Source organism: Anolis sagrei, chromosome 1 (genome assembly GCF_037176765.1).
Source record: "Anolis sagrei isolate rAnoSag1 chromosome 1, rAnoSag1.mat, whole genome shotgun sequence".
Classification (NCBI taxonomy): Eukaryota; Metazoa; Chordata; class Lepidosauria; order Squamata; family Dactyloidae; genus Anolis; species Anolis sagrei.
The window spans coordinates 324,314,966-324,320,965 of NC_090021.1; positions in this window are offsets into that span (position 1 = coordinate 324,314,966).

Here is a 6,000-nt window from a genome sequence, read left to right on the forward strand (position 1 = left end):
CCCTATTTATTTCAGTGTCATATACAAGACTATTTTGTTTTCTCCTTCACTTACAGCCTGTGTTTCCCAGTCATTCTAAAGCAGGCATGGGCAAACTTTGGCCCTCCAGGTGTTTGGGACTTCAACTCCCACAATTCCTAACAGCCTACCGGCTGTTAGGAATTGTGGGAATTGAAGTCCAAAACACTTGGAGGGCCAAAGTTTGCCTATGCCTGTTCTAAAGCATCATTCTATTCTTAATCATATTGCAGTACAGGGGGATGCAGTAAGACCATATGAGAAGTTATACTGGATTAAATCAGAGTTCCCATCTTTTCCAGCTTTCTGTCCATATCAGATGCCACAGGGAAATCAACCAGTCAGACAAGTGAGCAGCTGTGTTTTCCCTTCCAACATCTATATAAATAAAAATGTAATGTTCGTTTGGACGAATTGACGCCAAATTTGGACGAATTGACGCCAAATTTGGACACAAGACACCTGTCAGGCCAATGAGTAAACATTACTCATAAAAACACTGAAAAACACAATGGAAGGGATTTAAAAGGCCAAAAAAGCAAAAAGACGCTACAGCACATGTGCAAAACGACTCCCCCAGCAAACAAAACACACAATAGCATATCTACATTCTCTTCCGGACTACAGCTCCCAGCATCCCCTAGACCAGGCCCTTTAGGAGAGAAGGATGATCCGAATGCATTGCTTCCAAGCTGCAATCTTTCTTTTCCTTGGATTTCTTTAAGATTTCTTTAAGATAATCCCAATCCCTGCATATTTCCAATGTCTTATTCCTAGACTGCGACTCCCAGCAATCCCCCAGATAGATGGATTAGATGGAGAGAGATAGGTTGGTAGGCAGATAGATCAATCAGGAGGATTGCTGGGAGTTGCAGTCCAAGAATAGGTAGAGAAGAAAGACGGGGAGAAAGAGGAAGGGAAAGAAAAGTGGGGAGGAGGAAGAGAGAGAAGGAAAGAGAGAAGGAAAGAAAGAAAGAAAGAAAGAAAGAAAGAAAGAAAGAAAGAAAGAAAGAAGAGAAAGAGGGTGGGAAGGTTGGCCACAGCAACGTGTGGCGGGTACAGCTAGTTAACATATAAAATCAAGTATATGGAACCCCTTTTCTTTACCCACCTCACTTCTAACTGTTCTACAGGGAGGCCCGAATTAGCAAGTCAATCCATAGCATGAGAGGAAAATGCTAAGGAAAAGGGAAGTATCCTTGCTAACAAAATACTATTGGCTACAGCCCCAAGAATTCAATAGAACTAAAACAAAATTAAAAGTTAACAAGGTAACCATTTGCCAATACAGTATGACTTCCATATCTACTGGACTGGTACCTTCATTTTCATTTTTCCACATCTGTCAAATAATATCCTTTCTAGGTATTTTCTAGGTCCTTCACCATGATTCTGTGGCAGAGCTTTCCAAGCATTTCAAGTTGATGATACATTTTTTGGATGTGCATCATTTCACAATACAGTAATAGAGACTAGCAATAAGGAGGTTGAATCAGCCCCTCCTAAGAGATGCAAACACATACATAAATTGTAATAACAAAATGTAGGGGGGAACAACATATCTCATGAAAATCATTCACTTTTTAAATACATATTTGCTTCTTTCACATAGACTCAGAGGTTTCATGTTCTGGTTGCATGGAATACCTATAAACTGTAGCTAATACACTAATATGTTACCACTAATATGTTTGGAAAGCTCTGCTCTATGATATTCTTGGACCAAAAGTCCATCATTTTAATAGGTGTGCTATTATCCATGGTTTCATGTAACCACATGAATTCCAAGGACGGATCCCCTGTGGATATGGAAGTTTTCCTATGTCAAATCTCTCATTAATGTTTGTGAAAATTCTCATTTCATATCTGATTTAATGTATTGTTTGAAAGCTTTCATGACCAGAATCGATGTGTTGTTGTAGGTTTTTTGGGCTGTATGGCCATGTTCTAGAAGCATTCTCTCCTAACGTTTCGCTTGCATCTATGGCAGGCGAAAAGTCAGGAGAAAATGCTTCTAGAACATGGCCATACAGCCTAAAAAAACTACAACAATCCACATCTGATTTTTCCACCTACGGTCTGAAATTGCTCATATAGTTAGTATTTATAATACTAGCAGATTACATTGCTCAGTCGCCCAAACCATATGAACAGAAAAAGATAGTGTTTTTAGTTGATCTCCTACAAAGTCAGTACAGAATCCCCTCACCGGTGAAAAAGATACTCTCTATACATTTCCCTTGCTTTTTCAGATCTAATGAACTTTAAGACATGTACAGAATAGTATATCACTTAATGGGTTCCTCCCTCCTCCCCGGTTTACAATGGTTCCCTTATGAAAACAAAGAAATTGTTTAGCTTTCAAGGTTGGGTTGTTTTCAAAATCTGGTATTTTGTACAGAAAGGGTTCATTGTTGTTGTTCAAACATGATTTTAATAAAGGCTCTGCATTCTGATTTAAAAGGGTCCACAATCCTGACTCTTAATGTGTAATATTCACTTAAATTTGGTTTCTTATTAATGTGGATGTCATAATTATATGCTTTTTAGACGGTGGGCAAATTTTATTTCTTCCTAAGTATAAGTTATTGTGCATAATGATGGTATCACTAAGAAAAAGTGATACTTTAAAATCTTAACAAATTTATTGTATATGCACCAGAATTTTACACTTGTTCTATTTCTGTTTTTACGTGTCGTTGTGTAACATGCTAGTACATTTTGCTGCTGTTGTTTTGCGCTCCTCCCTGCTGCATCCTTAATAATACCTTTTTACTTGAATATTGTATCCTCACTGGCCTGAAATACAATGATCAAATTTCTGTAATCTAGAACTAAGGGAGGAAGCTGCGTATAAAATATGTAATGCTTAAGCAGCTTCTGATAGCATTGTACAATCATATTCTCAATAGTAGTTGCAACTGGTAATGCAGCCATACAGGCTTCTTATAGGTAAATATGTATATATATATATATTTTCAGGGATTTTGAAATGCTTTTTGTGAAGTTCCTCCTTTTGAGACTGAGTCCATATAAGTCCTCCTGTTCTACCTGCTGGTTCTGCTCCCTGACTTCTATATGGCCCTTTTCCTCCATGCATTCAATTGAAGTTGTAAATGTGTACAACCAAAAAGGAGTCTTGTTGAAGCTTTAAGAGTACAACTTTTATTTCAACACAAAGAAGGATCATGGATTACAGTCCATTTCCTTTGATGCATGAGTATCATAACTGCAAAAATGGAAGCAGAAAGTGACAGATATAGAAACAAAATTGTTGGAGATAGCACAAGTACCCTAACCATTAGAAAGGTAGGTAACACATGATATGCAAAATTTTGTTTAACAGTTTCATTACTGATATCAGAAGACTGTTGTTTGACTGAAAGAAAAGCAACATGGCTCTATTTTTGAAAATGGTGTGCAAATAGAACCGTTTTTCTGACCACATCAAACACCCTCCATGGGGTATCAAGTGTGATCGAGAACCATTGAGTGATTGATGTTCCTAATCACATCAAACAGTCTATGGCATCTCTAGTGTGATCAAGAAACCTCTGTAGACATCAATGGTTCTCTAATGTGATCAAGAACAATAACATGATTGATGTTCCTGATCACATCAAACACCCTACATAGACATCCATGAGGTCTTTACTGTGACCAAGAACCATTGTGCGACCAGTGTTTCTGATCACATCATCCATCTTATGTAGACATCCATGGAGTTTCTAGTGTGATCAAGAACCATTGTATGATCAGTGTTCCTGATCACATGGAAATTTAGGAGAGGGGGGGGGGTGGACACTATGCTATAACTATGCCATAGTTAGTAGATACAGGGAAGGATGCTTTGAAATGACTTATGCTTGGTCTCTCTTGCTACTCTGTCTGTTCTCTGCCTGGTGCTCGACCAATCCTTTGTGCTCAGGTAGCACCTTTTTCACCTTAATTGCAAAACCAATGTCCTGTTTAGGGAGTGAAGGTATGCTTGAGTCCAGAGAGAAGCTCTTTTGCTTTCCATTTTGGAACCTGCAGTGGTTTGCTGCCAGAAATATCAAAAATAACAAATGGAAGGCACTTGGTTCAAGGCCCAGTTGACCTGATTTGAAAAGTACTGGTTAGGTTTATTCTGCCCATGTATGATAACCTCCGCTAGCATAGAGGACTGATGTGTTTTCTTTCTGAAGCTAATACTGTGCTGGGCATTCCCTTTCAGAGGAGATTGGCTGGTTGGTAAAACAATATCTAAAGCTGTTTTGAGTTCAACATTCTGAGAGTCTTGATCTTTGGTTAAAATAAACCTTTTTTGCATTTTTCTTTAAAAAAGAAAAAAAACTTTTTCAGTCACCACCCTACCAAACAATGTCTTTCTTTTTGACATCTTTTGAAACCTGAGTGAAATATTTTCTTGGTCCTTGTTTAGATTCTTTTTCTTTCTTTAGACCCCTCTGCTGAAATCTGTTGTTACTTTTGCGCACGAGATGTGAGCCAAGACTTTTGTTTGCCTGGCTTGCTTACTGTATAGATAAATGTAATGGTTTCATAATTTTTTTTTTTTAAAAAAAGAAAACCTTCAATTTTGGCAAAGTAATAAAAGTAACAAGAAATAGTAAGAACGTTGTTCTGAATCTATATTTTTCAAAGCATTGAGAGAGGATTTGCACCGAGGTCAAAAATGAGTGTCACTATTTTTAATGAGGAACAGAGTTACGATTTTATTATCTCTTGACTGTGTGCTTAGCTAGTTGAAAATCTGTCATCTTGTGCAGTTTCTTCAACCCCAAGTATCCTTTCTGCCACTTTTTGGGAAAATGCAGGTTTTCTTTTTTGAGACACAATCCTCTATGCAGTGGTGCTTTGGGAGCCTCCATTCATTTCAATGAGGCTTGTACAGGAATCCGCTGGTTGTATAAATCTCTAGAACAGAGAAAAGCTGAATAGCAGCCATACCTGTTGGATTGGTGTCACTGTGGATAGTAAAGCACAATTACAGGGAAAGCTACAGTTTTGAAAACAGAAGGTCAGTATATGTCTATGCATGTTGTATATTAATGAGTGTTTACATTCATAATCTCAAATCGAAATTTATACTGGAGTGTATAGTATTCCATTATGTAGATTTTATGAGTTTTTTTGTTAAATTCTAGACAGCTTACAAAGGCTTCTTTTTCCACTCCAAGATTTTATGATGTATAATGTTAAGTTTGCAAATATAATAAAATTCTGTATAGCCTTTGAAGTGATAAAACATTATGCATTGCTGAGGGGGGGGGGGGTTGGGTTTTTAAAAAACGTATGTAGTAATAATGCTGTTGTAAGTAATATTTTTCATGTCCTCTCTCCTTTTTTTTTTTTTTTTGGCTATTTCCCTATTATTTACCACATTACTGTGATGAATGTTCATAGATTTATAAAACTGCTTAGCCACTGAAAAGATAACAGTTTGAGGACTTTTTTTTCCTCTTTGAATTATCAGTTTACTATAAGAGAAATTATAGCGGGAAGAGGAGTTCACAGTTCATTTCTGAAATTCTGCACAGTTCATTTTCTATGATTTCCAGTGTTTGCTGACATGAAATTAAAAAGAAAAAAAAGCTATTGTTGTAATGCAATGTGTGTTTAAAAACCTCCTCCTCCCCAAATAGGGAGCTTCGTGACTTTTCTCCTTGTCAACATTATGAGACCTCAGCAAGAGAGAGACCAATTGCTAAAATTGCCAACAACTGCTGCCACTTGATGAATTTCTATCCATTACCCTGTACCTTCAATTCTCTAGGGGAAACTTGGCCATTGCTTTGAATTAACCTTGAGAAAAACAACATAAGGGGTTCAATTTGTCCGAGCCATGCTCTGTAAACAACGACCTACTTGATTTCTTTTCTTTAATAACACCGAAAAGGTTATATTAGGACAATGTGAACAGAGCAAACAAAAATGAAATGTACAAAACCAGCATCATTTGATCCAACTGGACAGCTGGGT